General features: G+C 46.4%; 1 protein-coding gene and 1 pseudogene across 1 annotated transcript in view; one reads left to right on the top strand and one right to left on the bottom strand.

Moving 5' to 3' along the window:
* The window catches only part of GPC3 (glypican 3), a 3,092,951-nt gene that overhangs the window by 2,866,069 nt on the left and 205,989 nt on the right, over positions 1-20,893 (bottom strand). The gene's annotated exons all lie outside the window — the stretch shown is intronic.
* LOC147718714 (uncharacterized) lies at positions 16,281-17,907 on the top strand (annotated as a pseudogene).

The raw sequence follows: 20,893 nt of genomic DNA, 5'->3' as shown, positions 1-20,893 counted from the left end.
TAATGGTTTGGGTGTTTCCACTTAAAGTGGGGTTGACATGTTTCTGCCCATGTATGTGTAATTTACTGGGCTTTCATCAAGACCGTAAGTAGTGTACCTCGGCGATATGGGCACGCTATGGCCCACCCTTACCAGAGGACGTGAAAGTTAAAATCAGGTGTGAAAAATAATAGTGTGCAAAAAACAAACCATCAAGTTGTGGGTTTTCCCTCAATTGATAGGAACCTGTATAGTTTGTAAATTAAAAGATCCACACCCCATAGGTCTCGGGAGAGGGTGGAGGCGACAATGGCACAGCGAGTACGGCAATTGTCTTTAGAATCAGAACGTCCGCCCCCTGACAACCAAGCTCAGGAAAGAAGACCACGGTATGAGGATGACGATGACGACGAAGTATACGTCATCTCGTATGTCAGCAGGATATCCACGAAAAGGAGACCACCGCCCATGTGCACCGTCTCCGTTGAAGGCACCGAGATGTGAGCACTCATAGACACGGGGGCGTCTGTAAACGTCATGGACTCAGAACAATATGAACAAATGTCACCCAAGCCTGCGCTTGCACCCTCAAGCGCACGCATCTACACTTACGGAGGCACGGACCCGCTGCCACTGCGCGGACTAATCAGCACCACCACCATGAACGGCGAATATTCAACGGAAGCTCGCTTCCACATCACCGAAGGAAAGAAAGGCACTCTTCTAAGCTGGTACACAGCAGAAGACTTAGGACTCGTGTTCTTTGCAAATCAAGTACATCAGTCGCATGCGGACAATATGTTGCAAGAATTCCCAGCGCTGTTCAGTGGCCTGGGGAAGCTAAAAGGGAAGAAATTTCGTCTACACATAGACACCTCCATGCGCCCGGTCGCTCTCAGGCACCGGCGGGTACCATTCAACCTCCGACCACAGGTGGAGGCTGAACTCAAAAGGCTAGAAGATCTCGGGGTCATAGAAAAGGTGTCAGGGCCGACCCCATGGGTATCTCCACTGGTTGTGGCACCCAAACCTAAACAACCAGGTGCAATCAGGCTGTGCATCGACATGAGGTTCCCCAACGCCGCCGTGAAGAGAGAACGCCATATTACCCCGACCATGGACGACATCGTCGCGGACCTGAATGGGGAGAAGTGGTTTTCCAAGTTAGATCTTAACTTGGGGTACCACCAACTCGAACTGGAACCTGAGAGCCGCTATATAACTACTTTCTCGACCCACGTAGGGCTACGACGATACCGGCGGCTGAGTTTCGGTGTATCCTCAGCAGAGGAGGTGTTCCAGAATGCCATACGGGAGGTGTTATCAGGGCTGAGCGGGGTCATCAACCTCAGTGACGACATACTCATCTACTCCAACACGCTCGAGGAGCATCACATCGACTTGAGAGCCACACTGCAGAGGCTGGTGGAGCATGGACTGACCTTGGATCAGTCAAAGTGTTCGTTCTACCAAGAGTCCATCGACTTCTTTGGATATACGTTCACACGAGAGGGGCTGAAAGTTGACCCAAAGGAGGCGGAAGCAATCCAGACCGCGAGCACTGCACGAAACCCCACCGAGGTGCGGAGCTTCCTCGGCATGGCAACCTATTGTGGCTGGTTCATCCCAAATTTAGAGGCACTGGCAGAACCCCTGAGGGCACTCACTCGGCAGGACCACGAGTGGGAGTGGACCGGTACAGCTAACAAGGCATTCCAAGACATTAAAGCAAGCCTTCTCGACAAAACAGTAATGGCGTACTTCCAGCCGCGCCGGAAAACAGAACTGATCGTGGATGCCAGCCCGGTGGGCCTGGGAGCCGTGCTACTACAGGAATATGGCGTGGAGGAGTGGAAACCAGTTGCATACACGAATAAGGCCCTGACCGACACGGAAACTCGGTATGCCCAGATTGAGCGTGAGGCCCTGGCAATAAAGTGGGCGTGCCAGCACTTTCATTTATACTTATGTGGACAAGAATTCAACGTAGTGACAGACCACAAACCTCTGTTGCCTCTGTTTACGGGGTCGTCCAGACTTGCGCCCCCATGGATAGAGCGTTGGGCCGTTCAGCTGCAAGGATATAACTTCAAGCTTGTGTTCCGACCGGGAGCGCACAACCCTGCCGACTACCTCTCCTGGCATCCGGACGTGACGAAACAGGCTCATCCCCTCGCCGATGGACCAGGTGTGGAGGAGTTTGTCCACATGATCTCACAAGCCGCGTGCCCAGACGCGATGGCGCTGCATGAGATAGGCGAGGCCACCGCCAATGATGAAACGCTATCCCGAGTCAAGCGTGCTCTCGAGGAGAATCGCTGGGCACACTTCCTAGACGGGGCCCAGATCCTGCGGCCGGAAGTCAGCCATGCCCGGCAGCAACTTTGGCAAGTCCGGAGTGAACTGAGCGTGGGAGACGAAGGAATCATACTCCGAGGGCATCTGATTGTCGTGCCAGAGAGTCTTCAGCGCCAGATGCTGGCGATCCCACATACCGGTCATCAGGGAATGGCCAAAACTAAGGCACAGCTGCGAAGCAAGGTCTGGTTCCCAGCCATGGACAACATGGTGGACGAGATGGTACGCTCCTGCCATGCCTGCACCATTACAGGCGGAGACCCGGTGCCAGCGCCGGTCATAACAGAAGATGCCCCTCAGACACCGTGGACCCACCTTAGCGTCGACTTTGGGAGCTTCCCAGATGGCAGACACACGCTCATATTGGTGGACTCCTTTTCCAAATTTCCAGTAGTGGAAGTAATTCCATCAATTGCTTTTTCCCAAGCCAAGAAAGGCCTCGACCACATCTTCGCCACAATGGGGCTCCCGGAAGAAATAAAATCCGACAACGGACCTCCATTCCAAGGAAGAGAATTCCAAAACTATCTAGGGAATCTCAGGATCAGACACTGAAAGATCACACCGCTGTGGCCCCAAGCAAACGGGGAAGTAGAGAGACTAATGAGGACACTCAACAGGGCCCTCAGGATTGCTGTAGACAGCGGAAATGACCCAGAAGCAGCTCTGGACCAGTTCTTGGGTGCCTACCGGCAGACACCACATAGCACCACAAAGTGTGCCCCAGCGCACGTGCTATTCAAGACGGCACCTCGAGGCAACATCCCTACTGCCCACACCTGGACCCCAGAGGCAAGAGATGGCGAGGCCATCCAGGCTCGAAGGCGAACCACCAACCAGAAAGCGAGTGAGGCCCGGCATGCCCAACAACCGGGCCTACAAGAAGGAGACACCGTGGTGGTCCGAGATCGTCACCCAGGGTGGAAGTTCCGAACACCCTATGAGCCAGAGATATGGATTGTAGAGAAGATTCAAGTAACGATGGTCACTGTTCGGCGAGGGCATCAGATAGTGACCCGAAACGTATCATGCTTCAAGAAGACGGGAGGGCCGGCCGGTTCCCCCCCCCGAGTGTCACCAGTCAGGAGCCGGAAGAAGATTGCATTCAGGAAGCTGAAGGACCATGGTTCGGTCTGTTCTCCCCTCAACAAGTTGGAGAAAGTCCGGTCGGGGAGGCTAGTCAAAATGCCACACGCAACACCACCTCGTCGTGCCCTGCCTCTCCGGTAAGGAGTGAGGAGACAACCCCGGCTGGGGTTGTGACGTCCCCGGAGGGCCGAAGTCGCCAGTACAACCTGAGGCCCAATCCGGGTCCGAGCCAGAGACTAAGAGACTTTGCCTGGTCTTCACCCTGATGAGTCCCGGCCAGAAGGACAGACTAAATTCAAGGAGGGATGTAGAGAGCCATCCGGGACTCACCACACATTGTATCCATCTCGATACATGCATCCCCACACCCCCGGGGCGGGCTCGCTCCGGGGTATAAAATAAAGAAGCGGAAGACCGCTCGGGGTCTTTTCCGGCACCAATGAAGTGATTGTACCTGTGCATTATTTCCTCTGAGCAGACCACGTGCGAGGCCCAGTCCCCGCACTCCACACTGGGGAATGGGCTTTAATTAGTGTGTAAATCGCTGTTTCCATTGGTTTCTCCATTTAATGCCTACATTCCAAACTATTATACAGGGACACAGTCCTACCGGCGCTGTCGGTTGTCGAACTCGGAACAGCGCGCTAATACCGCCCCCAGGGACTACACCGTCCCCATCCCATGCTATGAGGAGTTCCCGGGTACGTATTACTTCACTATATATCCGGCAGCGCCCAGAAGGAGGGCGAATGTGTATCTTGCTGCCGAGAAACAACACTGCATGGTAATAAAGTGCAATACGCAAACAATGCCATATGCAGACATTAAATTCCTCAATGTTAAATTACACGTGAGTGAAAGGGAATGCACCAATTGCTCGTATTTCTCATCTGTCAAGCACTTTAATTGCCATATTTAATATTTCCCATGCAACATTAAAGCCACGGCTGATAGTAAAAAGTATCTGTCACAGTAAAACATTCACGCGCGTGGATAATAAGATTATATAAACAACTGCTCTTGATCGCAAATCTACAGCCCCATGACATTCTGAGGCAGGGGCCCATCGAGGTGCAGGCTGGGAAAGGCTGACCAAACAATATTACATTTTTTAAGCCATATCGAGGTTGCTTTGAAAAATAGAAGCCTTAGGAAATTTTTAAAGGTTTCAATATTTATTGTATTATTCACTAATTAAAAAGAGGCTGTGTATAAACTCCTATACACGATTACTATGATTCGGTATCCGAGCAGCTTTGCAGATAATAGCCACGGGGCCATTGTGTTTATTCCACTTCAAGATTACTGGTTATTGCAAAAACTAAATTGCTTATGCTCAAAGGCCAGCTTATATCGATAGAAAATTAATACATTTGTCCAGGCCAGGTACACGGACATGCTCGAATGCTTGCCCTTTTCTACGTTTTAAAATGGCAGAATTAACTTTCAGGTGCAGAGGTGTCCTCCGGGCTTTCACTTTGTCTTAGCTAATTAGAAAATAAACAAGTTACTGCATTTATTTTTATTGCATTAGCACCACGCGGTGTGTGTTTGCATATGTAGAGATATATTCTTATGCCAGGCCAAGGAGCCAAAAAGCTATGTTGTTTGCAGAAAGTGTGCTAATAAATGTGAAATCGCAATTTTATTACTGCAGTAGAAAGTTAAAATTCCAGGTTATTTAAATTGTACAATATAAATAGGAAGGGAATCACTGTTTGCTACCGCCTACTATCCATGTCAAAATTACAAAAAAGTGAAAGACAACAAAGCCAAAATACTCACAAGGTCTATGTGATGAGATCTTATCTCACTGCAAAGATTTACCTATTTGTGGAGACGCTACAGGGAGGTGGTGGCCATGCCTCACATCACTCCTCTGTTGCATTACTTCAGCCTTCTCATTCTTTTCGCAGGTGAGGTTTCCATCCACTGTTCAGATCTCCGCACTGATATGAACAAGTAGATTAAGCACTAAAGATCTGTGCTTGTGCCTTGGGGAGTCTTGTGACTCAGAACTAGTCCCACAAATAAGCTGGTCGGCTACTGTGGCCTAGGCAGGGATTTGTAGCAGGGAGAGTAGCAGGGAGACGTGCAAGAGAACAGGGGAGACTGTAACTCTACACCTATGATGCCTAAGCATGGAATCTAACAGCAGGCATAATACAGAGAGGGGCCCCCTGATTAGTGCACCTTAAGCCCTCATGTACACCTCATTCAGGTTACACACATATTTCACTTTGTGGGGAAGTCAATGGCTCGTCATGATAACCTACACACATTTACCCAAGAGAACTAGTATGCAATCTCCCCAATTGGGTAGTAGGCAATAATGCCTGTACAATACAACTAGATCTCCTGCTACCCCCTACTACCACCTACTGGTTGTGACTTGGCCTGGACATGTGGGTAGAGGTTACCCGCTAAGAGAATTACTACTTTTGAGAAACTCAAATCAAACTCAAATGATGTAGAGAACCAGTGATGGACTTTCAGATATGAATTCCCTCGGAAAAAAACATACCAGGTATGACTAAAAAAGATAGAGTCAGGGGTAGAAAAGGGGGTGGTGATGGACAGAGCATCTGAATCAATCAAACACTCACACCCAGTCAAAAGCGGTACAAAAGGGAAGACATGGCTTGGCAGTTCGGGCTGGACTGTTCCCATGAGGCACAGGGTCAGACTGATTTGCATATAGCCATGTCTGAAATGGGGTGGCAGAGTGGGCTAAAGAACGGTGATGGATTAAACCCAGATCTTTTGACTGGGTGTGAGTGTTTGATTGATTCAGATGCTCCGTCCATCACCACCCCCTTTTTTACCGCTTTTGGCCAACATAAGTGTGGCAGGGTATGCTCAGACGTGAGTCTCTTGCTCACTTTCCACTGGATTCAAGCAAGCCGGGCTGAAGACGGCTGGAATGCCAGAAACCGGTCCTCGGAAGCTTGTTTCCGGTCCAGGGAAGACATGGCTTGGCAGTTCGGGCTGGACTGTTCCCATGAGGCACAGGGTCAGACGGATTTGCATATAGCCATGTCTGAACTGGGGTGGCAGAGTGGGCTAAAGAACGGTGATGGATTAAACTCAGATCTTTTGACTGGGTGTGAGTGTTTGATTGATTCAGATGCTCCGTCCATCACCACCCCCTTTTGTACCGATAATCAGGGGTAGGACAGCACAATATAAAACTGCTTTAGGGACTTCTAACTCAATGCCCTTCACCGTAAGAGGAGCTGGGCGAACCACTATGCTTGACACTGAACCCAACTCTACACTTGTTCAGCATTCGCACGACCTGCTACAGCCCTGTAGTGGCTCGTCAGGTGCCATGTAGCCTTTCTACAAGATAGCAAAATTAAATTAATGGTCAGAATGTGGTCGGTGAGTAGATGAAGTAACAATGTGCTGAGTTTTTGTAAGTGTGAGGTGTCAATGCTGAAGGATGTTAGGGGAGTGTGTGCAGAACTGTTGATGGCATAGTGGCTTACATGATGTTGAGAATATGGTGAGTGAGTCATAGAGTGTGCACGACCAGTGAGGAATATGCGTGGAGCTTTATCGAAATTGGTGTGTGAGTTTCAGAGTAATTGAGTGAAAGGGAGAATATGAAGAGACATTTCAACAGAGGAGGAAAAGATGGCCAGTATTGGCTCCTATAGGTTTCGGGCTAGTTATGGAAATTATGGAATTTCTCCAAAACTGTAGGGGTAAAATCTGAAACCCACAGGTGCAAGGATTCGGTTCAGTGCACCAACACAGAGTAAGAAAATCCTGATTGATCGCATTCCCAACACTAGCCTGCACTGACGGCTCCTCTGCTAGGGCGGAAAATCGTCGTCCAATGCTTTTTTGCAGTGACACAAAGAGAAAATAAAATGATAATATCTTGCGTTATTATCATTTTATTTTCTCCTACTTCTGCCCACTTTGCGTTAGGGGGTGGGGGAAGAGTGGTGGCACTCTCCTAAAGAGCGCAGTGACTGCTGGACTGCCCTCTGCGGCCGCCCAAAACAGTCTTGCGCACTTCACATGCAGGCTGCATTACAGCCCACATAGAGAACATGCCCAGGCCCCCAGTCAGCATCTGATCGGCGAAACACGTCATGCAGACCAATCACAGCGCTGCAAAAGCAGCGTTACGATTGGCTGAATGGTCATCTGAGAGTGCTTCCAGTAAGGCCGAGCGAGGGAGGACTATGGAGTTGAGAAGGTACGTTTTATCTTATTTTTTTTATTCCCGCTTCCCCGCACCTCCCTCCTCCAGCCCCTACCACCCGCGTCCTCCCGCCCTCTTCCCTCTGATAAGTGTTGGCCGTTGCTTCTAGCCTGGCAAATTATTTTTGCCCATGCAGTGTTTTCAGGTTACCAACAGTGGTCCAAATAAACAACTTCAGAGAAACAATGAAAATCCAAACAATTATTTAGTCTTATACACTCAATTGTTGCACTAAGAAGCCAGAACATTTAATTTCAAAATATTTAATTTGGAAGTCTTAATCTCGTGCATAAAATATGAATGGTAATATGAATGGTAACCACAAAGGGAATAAACAGCAATTAATAATGCATATGTCAATGAGAAAAACAAGGCCATCTCTAGCATTTTAGCGAGTTCAGTGTCACCCTACTGCTGTTCCTTAAGCTACACTAATTTTGTCAGCTAACATAATGAATAGCATCCCTGCCTGTCAAGTGTCTAAGATGGATTGCACAGCATACCTTCTGAACAGCAGGTTGGCTGTTTGTTATCAGAGTTGTGCAGAGGGAGGAAAATGAGCATGCCTCGATGAAGGACAGGAGTCCCAGCACGTCTCCGAGCTTTCACAGCTAAGTCTCAGGCTGAGAGCAGACTCGGATCAGCAATTTGGCGTGACCTCTGGTGATAAACTCTAGTGCGAATACCTCTCCCACTCAATGGTCAGATCCCAGGGTTAACTGAGTTGAGACAGCTGATTTGTAAAAATGTTTTTTAAAATAAAACAGGTATCGAGATGCTGTTACCTCTTTAAACTAAATTATCATATCAAAACATGTAAAGTTTCTCCAGATATTTACATTAAGGAAGGTACAATATTGTAATGGCTGCACACATAGGAAGCAACCATGCTGACATAAGCAGAATGCAAGCATGATATTATCCCAGACTGGAGAGCTCCAATAGATAGATAAGAAATATGACAAAACATGTCTGCCTACACTGGTGGCTACCATAAATATCAATAGTTTGTGCGGGATGGAGAATTTCACACTTTCTATTAAAAGGTAGGAAAGGGCTGAAATCAGGACAAACCCAAAAAAACCTACATCTTAGGGGCCGATTCCGATTTTGGCCGGAAGGGCTCCGACCCATGTTCGGAGCCCTTCTGACCGAATCAGTCAGTCCCGGTCGGATTCCTTCCCGACCAAGCCATTCCAAAGGGCTAGGTCGGAAAGGAATCCGACTCGGATTTCTGGATTACGGACGACAGGCTCTGTGCGACCGAGGGAGTACGATGGCACCGTTTTCACTTCCTGTTCGTGCCGGCCTGTCCGGCACGAAAAGGCAGTCAGAAGCTGTCTCTGGGGGCCCCCAGCAGGACCCCATGGGTGTGAGGCAGCCGGATGGTGCCTCTCCGTTGATCCCTGCACCCAGTGGCAGGCACCTTGGGGTGCCGGCCACAGGATGCAGGGATGAACTGCACCCCTGCTTTCAGCAATGCAAGCATGCTTTCCGGTCGGAAAGCATGCTTGCATTGTAAGGTATACTGCTGTCGTCGGTTACAGCCCTGGTAGTACGATGCGACCGAACAGGGTTCGGTCGCATCGTACTACCAGGGCTGTAACCGACGACAGCAGGTCGGTCGGTTACAGCTCCTGCCCGTAAGTCCGTCCGACATCGGAATAGGCCCCTAAATGGGAACTATTATCTCCCATCCAGGTGTGTAATAATCACCAATTCTGGCTGCCTATAAATGAGGTTATGATCACCTTATTTTTTATTTCCTGTTCTGGCTCCCGAGACACAAGCATTTTTTGTTTAAAATATCATTTGCTGTCCACCGAAATGTTTCTAGTCATGAACCATGATTTAATAAAAATTGATTTTTCCATGTAAGCTGTGTTGAGCTCTGTGCTCTTCCTCCCCTGTCTAATGACAATCCCTAGCTTTGTCAAGCCTAATATTGGAGGATGCTGAATTTTTCTGTTTTAGTTGCTAGCAGAGGTGGAACGGATTAGAACACAGGTTGAGATATGTTGTGTGTTTTGGCTCATGCAGAAAAGCCCTTAGGACCTAGAGTTTTAGTAAGACTTATTAGCAGCTGGCTTAGTTGCGCCTTTAAATACAGCACTAGACCAGTAGTTGTCATATTCATGTGTAGCGCCAAAAAACACTGGTGTGCAAGCGCTCTAAAATAGTCATAACATATTACTTTGGGAAGTAATGGGAATAGGGGTTACGGAAAGTAATTAGGTTGTGGCTAATGATAGAGTGAGGGGTGAATTATGGGAATAAGATTAAGTAATAGTGAAAGTTAGGGTTACAATACGAAACGAAAGTACAGCGGTACATAGAAATGACAAGGCATTATCTGATTGGCTAATGACTGCCTTTACAGAAGTAAAAGGCAGCCATGCTGTTTTAAGTTCAGTTTGGCTTTGTTCTGGGTTAGGGCCTTAGAAATAGTAAGTATAAGTTTTGATATTTTTTTCCCTACCTATTACTACTATATTAAAGTGGTAATAGGCAGGAAAAATCATTTACATGGTTCTATATATTTTAATAAAAAATAAACAATCTGCTGAGTACTACGGTGCTCCCTAGGACAAAAAAGTTACAATATAAAAATTAGACTGTACTACACTATATTTTACAAATGTAGTATACTAAAATGAATTTCCAATGTTTTACTTATTTTATTCTTTCCAAAATGTCTACACAGTACTGCGGAAATACCTTCAAATTACTGCACTACTTAAAATTAAATGTGACAAAAAAATTATAAAAATGCACTGTACTACACTATATTTTACTAATATACTGTAAAACTGACTCAAATGTTACATATTTAAAAAAAAAAAATCTGTAACTACTGCAGTACTTTCTAGGTACTAGTATGGTTCTCCATAAAGTGTTTTAATAATGCACAGTAAAATATGGATAAATTACACAACCTATTACCACTTTAATAATGTGGTAATAGGTATGGAGCAATAAAACCTACTGCTTACCTATATCTTAGGCCCTAACTCAGAACACAGCCAAAGAGTGCTCAAAACTACATGGCTGTCTTTTACGTTTTGTAAAGACAGCCATTAACCGAACATACACTGCCTTGTCATTGGCATGTACTGCAGTATACCGTAAAGTTACAATGGTATACTGTGACACAATATACAAGTATCTTGACACTTATAACTTAAACATTGCTTAAATTATTTGCACCAACTACCGACTATTAGCATTTACACCAAATGATCTATATTCCTTCCACACTACATTTACATGCCTTTACCCACTTTCACGCTATATCAGTTCAATATCCCACACTCCACTCTACGTCACTTCATGCCACTCCCTTCTATGCCACTTCACCGTATGACTCAATACTCTCCCACACTCAATTTTGCACCACTCCACTGTATGCTATCACACTCCAGCTTGATCCATTCTAAGATACTCCAGTCTACATCCCTTCATTCTACGCCACTCCACTCAATGCTATTCCACTGTATGCAACTTCACTCTACGCCACTCCACGTACACTATTCCACTCTATGCCACTCTACTCTAACCAACTCAGCTCTACACTTTTCCACTATGAGCCACTCCACTCTACGGTATTCCATTGTATGGCACTCTACTGTATACCACTCCACTCCACTCTACCCCACTCAATGCTATTTCAATCTAGGCCATGACAGTCTATGCTACTCCACTATACACTATTTTAGTCTATCCCACTCTACTGAATGCTCTTCCACTATATGTCTCTCCACATCATTCCTCTCTGTACGTCAGTACACTGTACATCACTCCAGGCTACGCATCTCCACTGTTCACCACTCCACTGTATGATATTCCATTCCACTCTGTGCCACTCCACTGTACGATATTCCACTGTACGCTATTCCACTGTATGCCACTCCACTGTACCAAACCGCACGCTACACCACACCACACCACACCACTCCACTCCACTCTACCACACTCCGCTCTACACCAATCCACTCTGTGCCACTCCATTGTACAATATTCCACTATACACACAAGGAGAGGATGGACAGAGTGCTGAAGCTTTTCAGACACTCACACCTAGTCACAGATCTGGGTCGAATCCATCATCGTTCGCTCACTTCACCACCTCAGTTTAGACCCGGCCATATGCATATCAGACCCTGTGCCTCAAGGCAACAGTCCAGCAAGAACTGCCAGGTCAGGTCCTCCCTGAACCAGAAACAAGCATCCTGGGACCGGTTTCCGGGTAATACCCCTCATCGGCAAAGCTAGCTTGAATCCAGTGGCAAAGTAAGCAAGGGAACCACGTCTGGGCATGCCCTGCCAATTTAGGGCAAACAAAGCAAACACAAGGAGATGATGGCGTGATATATAGTTACCTTAGGGTGCAAGCTATAGTTACTTGAGATAACTAGAACTGCTGAATTTCAGAGGTTTTTGGAGTTAACAATGTTAAATAGGCACACAAATTTTCAGCTAACTTTAACGTCACTTTAATCTTTGTGTTTTTGTCAGTGGATTTCTCAGGTTTTAGTGTAAATCACTGTGAATATGTAAAAGGGAGGTCTATTGGTTTTGTCAAGGAGTCATTCCAGTGTCTGTCAAACATTTAAATAAAACATTTGTAGTCAAAACAATTTCTCAGGTTTTAGTGTAAATCCCTGTGAATATGTAAAAGGCAGGTCTATTGGTTTTGTCAAGGAGTCATTTCAGTGTCTGTCAAACATTTAAATAAAACATTTGTAGTCAAAACAACATTAAACAAGTGTCAGAATTAGTTTTTTATGCTCCTTAAGGCACATGATGCAGCCATAAGACCAACCACAAGAGGTTCTGCATTTCCAAGCTGAAAAGCAAGGCTCCAGCTCTCGGATTTCTTAAAAAGGTCCCACATCCCCTCCTCTAAAAAATTAAAGTGGCTCAGGGGATGGAGTCGCAGGGGTCTTCAAAAGATTTGGGAGAAGGGAGGCACATACCCTATCCCCTACAAAAACATGTTTTAAACAATATATCCAGCCATGGCCCACATAGGGAAATTAATATGTGTTTTCATTATTTTTTTTTTTTAAAACAGATTGCTTATTGGATGAGCGTAACCTCCTACGCTGATGATACCCAACTGGTGTTGGCAATTAAAGACAATGGACCAGAGGTGGCAGACCGATTTCAACACGGAATGCTTGCAATCAGTGAGTGGATGGCATCTAATTGCCTTAAGCTAAACTCCGATAAGACGGAGGTGCTTATTTTTGGACCCCTTCGACCTGATTGGTCGTCAACCTGGTGGCCATCAGCCATGGGAGAGCCGCCTAGGCCAGCACTTAAGGTTAGGAACCTGGGAGTAACATTCGATGTGGACCTAAATTTTATGGCACACGCGAATAAGGTAGCGGCAACAGCCCATCATAAATTAAAATTGATCAGGAAAATTCTTCCATTTCTTCCTGATACTGCCGCAAAAATCCTGATCAGCTCCCTGGTTTTAACATCTCTTGATTATTGCAATGGGCTATTTCTAAATGCCCAAGCCAGGATAATAAACAAGCTTCAGTCATTGCAGAATGCAGCAGCACGGCTTCTTTCGGGAACACCCAAATTCGCTCCAATTTCTGACACCATCAAGAAATATCACTGGCTAACGATCCGCAACCGAATAAAATTTAAATCTTTATGCATAGTGTACAAAGCACTGCATGATCAGGCTCCCCACTTTTTTAAGGAACAGTTGACACCTTATAAACCAACCAGACTGCTCCGATCGACCACTTTGAACCAACTAGTGGTCCCTCGATCCAAGACAGTCTCTTGGGGAGATCTTCGCTTTCTGGTTGCGGCATCTAAGTTATGGAATACCTTGCCACAATGCATTAAGACGTCTCCTTCACTTCTGCAGTTCCGTAAACTACTAAAAACCTGGTTGTTTGATCAGTAATCTAAGACATTTCTATGAGCCACTAGGGAAATAACGGAATCACTCAGTGCTGAGACGCCCACGGGTATTCGCCGCGCTTAATAAATTATAAAAATAAATAAATAAATAAATTGCTGATCTGTGGCGCTGTTTAAAATATACCATTTATGGGGCCGGGGTGGAGGGGACCCTTTGGTTGCCCACCAAGCCTGGGGCGGTCAGGGTATCTTTACCCTGATTCTTACATTATTTTTTTGTAAGTTCAAGTAAAGGTTTATTTAGAATTTATGGTTATTAAAAAAACAATACTTGATACAGGCAATCATTTACCGATGCATAGTAAACAGAAAAGGATATTTAAGAATACTATTGATATACAAAAATCTTCAAGGTATTATTAATATAACTTAAGGAATGATATGAATACATTCAAAGGTTCTTAGATATTGTAAATAGTAGTATATGTCAAAAATATACTTTTGAATGGATGTAATAGGAAGAGATAAATTGAGTACAATTATGTGCAGACAAACAGTAGGAAGTCAGGAAGGCTTGGTAACTTCTTGCATTGAAGGAACTTTGGCCCCTCCCCCCCTGGCAAAGTACTTTAGGCGGTGCTAAACTTCCTAGGAAAATGTTAGTAAGGGAGAGGGGTGTCTTGGTATGAAAACTAACGTTGATCTGGTGCCAAACTTGTTTCCAAAATTTAAAAACATGTGTGCATGTAAATATCATGTGTTTGAAGTCAGTGTCACCTCTGGAGCATGTCCAACATGTGTTAGGATGTGTGTTGTGTATCTTGTTTAAGTAAACAGGGGTGAAAAACAAACAATTGTAGATAAAGAAAAGTGTTTGTGTTGTACTGGCCGCTGTAGAAGATTTTCTGAGTTTCATCCAAATTCTATTCCATAGAGTAATGGGCCAATTAGTTTCCAGATCAAATTCCGAAGGAGGCGTTAACTTTCCCCATTTCTCTAATTATCATAAAGCCTTCCAAATAATTCAACTGTCAAATTGGATTACTACTCAATCTGAAACTAGACCACTTTGGATGGATCTTGAACTCTAATTTTTAACCCCTTTCTCATTTCAGGAATGCCTTTCCTTTACCCGGAAGCCACAAAGGCTCTCTACTCCCATAATTAAGCAATCAACTAAATTATTATTTATTGCACCTCACTTAGCTACACATAACTCAAAAACTTTTCTCAACCCCACAATTTGCCATAATAGGTTGATCCTTTTTAAAGGGAAACCCATATACTGGAAGGTATGGAGGAATAAAGGTCTACTATGGGTGCACCAATTTTTTGACCAAGGCTTACCCATTCAATTTACACAAATGCAATCTCTTTATCACTTACCGACTTCCTTTAAACCTAAATGTATGACTTTGCAGAGTGCAATAATTGAGGCACGTGTGAAACTCACCACTTCACTCCCTTCACAATCCCATCCCATATTCCCATGGCATAATCTCCTGCTCATAAACCCCAAAGCCTCCAATATTTATTCTCGTCTAATGACACCTCCCGATAATAGACAGAAAACTAAAATAGAACTCTAATGGGAATCTGATCTTAAATTTATTTTTAACTGAGTCCTCACGTCCTAAAATGGCTGCTGCAACATCTTTGTTCATGTTTTAATAAACATAGCATCATATCTTTTTATCTGTTGAATCCGCGGATCCTATGCATCCCTATACTACACATTTTGACCCTTAATTTCTCAACAACTACTACAAACAGATATACACCAAATCATAAAAATTGTTAAAAAGTGCCAAAGTGATTAGCAAACCAGAAATCCATTTCCTTTGAAAACATGGGTCTAAGAATAACTTTCCAGTGGCAACTTTTAAATTTGCATACCTGCACTGCTCTTTTAGCGCTCTGGACCTAGCGCTCTGATCCTCCCTGGCTGCCCCCTCTCCTGCACGCGACCCAGACCGCCTCCGCTGATCGCCCCCTCCTTGCCTGACTCTCGGAGTGGGACGGGCGGCTCCACCATCTTGGGCGGGTCTGGGCTCTGCGCTGCAGTTCTTTGGCCTCTCCCCCCCTGGCAAAGTACTTTAGGCGGTCGGCTGATCGCGCGCCTATCCTGCACCACCTCCAGACCTCCCGAGGCGTCTCCGGGAGCAACGTCCATTTTAGTGACTTTCTTGTTTGGAAACTTTTAAATTTGCCTACCTGCACTGCTCTTTTAGCGCTCTGGACCTAGCGCTCTGATCCTCCCTGGCTGACCCTCTCCTGCACGCGACCCAGACCGCCTCCGCTGATCGCCCCCTCCTTGCCTGACTCTCGGAGTGGGAAGGGCGGCTCCACCATCTTGGGCGGGTCTGGGCTCTGCGCTGCAGTTCTTTGGCCCCTCCCCCCTGGCAAAGTACTTTAGGCGGTCGGCTGATCGCGCGCCTATCCTGCATCCACCTCCAGACCTCCAGAGGCGTCTCCGGGAGCAACGTTCATTGTAGTGACTTTCTTGTTTGGAAACTTTTAAATTTGCCTACCTGCACTGCTCTTTTAGCGCTCTGGACCTAGCGCTCTGATCCTCCCTGGCTGCCCCCTCTCCTGCACGCGACCCAGACCGCCTCCGCTGATCGCCCCCTCCTTGCCTGACTCTCGGAGTGGGACGGGCGGCTCCACCATCATGGGCGGGTCTGGGCTCTGCGCTGCAGTTCTTTGGCCCCTCTCCCCCTGCCACACCCCCCTGATCCTCCTCCCCATGTGTCCCTACATTATGGTTACTCACTCCTGGCCGTGCAGCGGACGAGCGCAGCGGGCGCGACGAAGGCACGCCGAAGTTGCGCCTAAGTTAAGCCCGTCTGCGTCCGTCCGCGATGGGCCGGGAGCAAGGGCCACACACTCTGCTCCTTTTTTGGTTTATACTTCATCTCAACTCATAGCTCTCTCTGCTATCTCCTCACCTTCCCCCTCACTACTGCGTCATCTGGATACATTTGGCATTCTCGTCTCTTCCCCTTCTCACCCGATCCCGGTCTCTCACAGCCCTACCCTTCCCTCTGTTGACCCCCCTCCTGTCCCCCGTCCATCCCCTGTTCCTACTGTAGCCTCCGCTTACCTGCTCAACACCCGCTCTGCAGTCAAACACCAGACGGCACTTTTCAACCTTTTGACCATCGATTCCCCAGACTTCCTTTTCCTGACTGAAACTTGGATCACCGCCGATTCCCTCCCCGATCTTTTAGCCATTCTCCCCGATACCCATTACGCCGTCCGAGCTGACCGTCCAGACGGTAAGGTTGGGGGAGGTGTGGCGATGATCATTCGGTCGACCCTCAAATTTCAACTTCTTATTCACCACCCTATACCCAACGTGGACTACTTGGTGGCCCGCTCCCTTAACCTTTCTGCCCCCTCACTGTTGTCCTCGTGTACCGTCCCCCTCAATCTATGCCTTCCTTTGTAGCTTCCCTTCAGGACCTTTTGGCCACTCTGGTGGTCAACAACTCCTCCGTCCTTCTGCTCGGCGACTTTAACTTTTGCCGTGCGATCCTAGGGAAGATCTTCCCTCTAAAGACTTTTCTGCCACCCTCCAGTGCTTAAACCTCACATCTCATGTCACAGTCCCTACCCACGCCCAGGGTCACATCCTGGATCAAATCTGGTCCTCACGTCCTGTCGTCTCACCTCCCTCTATATCCCCTTGTGTCTGGTCGGATCACTTTATTATTTCCTTCTCTATTCACTTGGGCGCGGTCGACAAGCCCCCTCTTCCGAAAAACATTCTAGCCCGTAATTGGAATCAGACCGACCTTGATTCCCTCTCGCTTGCCTTGGCTTCCTCTGCCCCAGACCTCACTGATCTTCCTCTCGAATCCCAGGTCAACGCCATTGGCACATGGCTATCTTCCTCGTGTGATCTAGTTGCCCCGCTTAGAAAGATCAAGGCGGTCCGCCCCTACGACGCGCACAAATGGTTTTCTCCAGAGCTTAAAACGCTTAAACTCGACCTTAGGCGGTCGGAACGCCACTGGAGACGGAATTACTGTCCCTCTTTGCGCACCCAATATAAACTACTTCTCATCGAATATAAAAAAGCGATCCTAGTGGCTAAAACAGCATATTTCACTGAGAGAGTAGCTCTCTCTGCTAATAAATCTCGTGAAATCTTCTCCCTGGTTCACAATCTTGCCACCTCTGATCATTTCACCCCTAGTCTGGTCCCCTCACAGTCCCTCTGTTCCTCACTTAATGATTTCTTCATCGACAAGATTGTGAAAATTAAAGCCAACATCCCCACTGTGCCTCAACCCCGTCTCACTTGTCTCCTTCCTCCTCCCCCTTCCTCTTTCGCTCTCTTCCCCCTATCTCCCCTGATTTATTTCTAAAACTTCTGGTCAAAGTCAAGTCTGGCTCTCCCGCGGACTGCGCGCCGGCACGCATTCTTAAATCTCTCTTCACCAACTGTCCCGCCCCCCCTCTTGCTCTTCTTAATTCCTCTCTGGCTCTTGGTTCCGTCCCCTCTTCTTTTAAATCCGCTATAGTCCTCCCTATCCTAAAAAAAACGGTCTGGATCCCTCTCTCCCTTCTAATTTTCGACCCATTTCCCTTCTTCCCTATCTTGGCAAGATCCTTGAAGCCCATGTTACCTCCTGCCTCTCCACTTACATCGAGGAGAACGGCCTCTTGGCATCCCATCAGGCGGGCTTCCGCCCGGGCCACTCCACGGAGGTGGTGGTCCTTGCAGTCTTGGACGAACTCAAGGGGAAGGCCGACTCTAACCTCCCCCAAGCCCTAGTCCTTCTTGATCTGTCCGCTGCGTTTGACACGGTTGACCACTCCATCCTTCTCGACCGTGTCAGCGCAGCGGGCATTCGGGGCGCGGCCTTTTCTTGGCTCGCGTCCTTCCTTTGGGACAGGTCCCAGGCGGTTCACCTCTCCGGCTTTTCTGACCCTCCCCGCCCGGTTACTTGTGGCGTTCCCCAAGGTTCCTCTCTTTCCCCCTTCTTTTTAATCTTTATATCCATCCCCTCATCACCTCCCTTCTTGAGCTGGGGGTCTCTGTATACAATTACGCAGATGACCTCCAGCTAGTTTTTGACCTTTCTTCTACCCCTGATTCTCTCCCTAAGTTTTGTTCCACCTTAGTTTTTATTTCTGAGTGGATGAGCGCTAACCACTTGAAGCTCAATCCAGAGAAGACGGAACTTGTCCTCACTGGTGGTCCCTCGAACCCTTGGTCTCCTGCACACTGGCCCCTTTCTTTTGGTCCCCCCCTGTGCCCGCTTCCTCAGTTCGTACCCTTGGTATCAAAGTCAGCCATGACTTATCCATGCATAGTCAGATCAGTTCCGTCGTGTCTTCTTGTTTTCTGTCCCTCCGTCTTATCCGGAAAATGTCACGTTTTTTTTCCACCAACGCACTTAAAACCATAGTCATGGCCCTTGTCACCTCCCGCCTCGACTATGGGAATGGCCTGTACGTGGGCATACCCGCCTACGAAACCCGCCGACTCCAGGCCATTCAAAACCAAGCTGCCCGCCTCATCCTCTCCCTGCCTAAATCCTCTCATATCACCCCTGCTCTCAAGTCCCTTCATTGGCTTCCTGTCTGTTTCAGATCTTTCTTTAAACTGGCCTGTCTAGCCTTTCGGGCTCATTCCCGCTCTGCTCCCCTGTTCATTATTTCTCTCATCTCCTCTCATGCCCCCATGCCCGACCTCTTCGGTCCTCTTCCCTCTCTCTTCTGCATATCCCCCGCTTCCATAAATCCAGAACGGGTGGTACCCGGTTCTCAGTCCTGGCCCCCCAGTTCTGGAACAGTCTTCCACTCTCCATTCGTTCCATCCCCATCTACACTCACTTCCGCAAAGCCCTCAAAACCTTCCTTTTCTCTCAGGCATTCCCCTCCTAGTCTCCCTGGGTTCCCTCTGTGAGCTCTGATCAGGTCCCCAGCGCCAGGAAGCCGCTTGGCCGCAGTGCGCTTTACCAAATATATTTTTAATTCATTAATTCATTCATTCATTCAACTGCCCAGAGAGAGACAGAGAAACAGATAGATTATTCATGGGGAAGCTTTTTTATTGAATGTTAACCTTTACTTTACATAAAATAGGAGAATTAGTTTTTGTAAGTCACAGGGATGAGTTAGTTTGTAGAAACTTTAAATTTGCTAAACAACCACAAAGCTAAGAGGATGGTTAGCACAGCATTTCCTCTTACTTTCAGTGCTGGAAATAAAAAATATTTTCACAATGACAGTGCTGCTCCCTCTCAGAATATTATGTAGCACACCTGTCAAGCTCATCCTTGCATGTCAATCCTTGATACAAGTATCTACCAATGAATGCTCCTCAGTGTGTGAAAATACAAGGACATGCAGACCCATGTGAGCATGGTTTTAATTATAATTTCCCATGCTATACTTTATTTTCCCCTTTTCAGTCTTATGAAACCTAACCTATAGTTATTTTACTACAGCAAAAACAGCACATTTTAGAAAACCTTTTTAATTTCCTTGTCCTTGCAATGCTGCTTTACATTTAAACATTGATGTATAATCATGTACTCTGTTGCATGAAAAGCTTTTTAAATATTAGCATATTATCTATTCCACCAACAAACATAAATTTGTGAAAACATTGATACTGCAGGCAAACAATGACTACTAAAAATTAAATTGTGAATTGCACCTATTTACTACAAATATATTAAAATCAGTTAATACATCAAGTAATATGAGAAAATACATAATAACTACTGTGTAATATGATCCTATATTGCCAACTTGGGTTACAGGCAACATTTCATAAACCATAACTATCACACAGAAGGAGGCCTTGAACTGATACCCAGGCAGGGGTATAGGGGAACACATCAATAACCAAACAGCCAAACCCACTGCCTGCAACCTATTTATTCAATAATGCAACAAGGTTTTGGTTTGCAAAAAGGGGGAAAACCTATCCTCCTCACTCTTGAGCAAGCACAGTGTGTGGACCAAAGGGCAGAAATAACCACCTAGGTACTAAATGATTTTTCATTTTATTGAAGCTATACAATAATGATTTATAGTGCAAATAAAAATTGCAACAATCTTAGCAAGGTTTATAGATAGATAATAAATATTCAATAAAATAGATGTACAAAACAGATAGTAGTGCTACAGCAACAGCTTCCAGAACAACACATAAACGAAAACAATATTCATGAAAACCCCACAAAATCATACATTTAAATAGTGACCACACTCATAACCCATTCTTACAGACATGTGGACAACACTCATAACAAGACTGGTCAACTCCATATAAACCCAGAGCAAAGACACAAATAACCAAAAAGAAAAAATGTAATATAACAACTGTATCCTTGT

Source organism: Lissotriton vulgaris, chromosome 4_1, assembly GCF_964263255.1.
Source record: "Lissotriton vulgaris chromosome 4_1, aLisVul1.2, whole genome shotgun sequence".
NCBI classification, from domain to species: domain Eukaryota; kingdom Metazoa; phylum Chordata; class Amphibia; order Caudata; family Salamandridae; genus Lissotriton; species Lissotriton vulgaris.
This window is presented reverse-complemented; position numbering and strand designations above follow the sequence as displayed.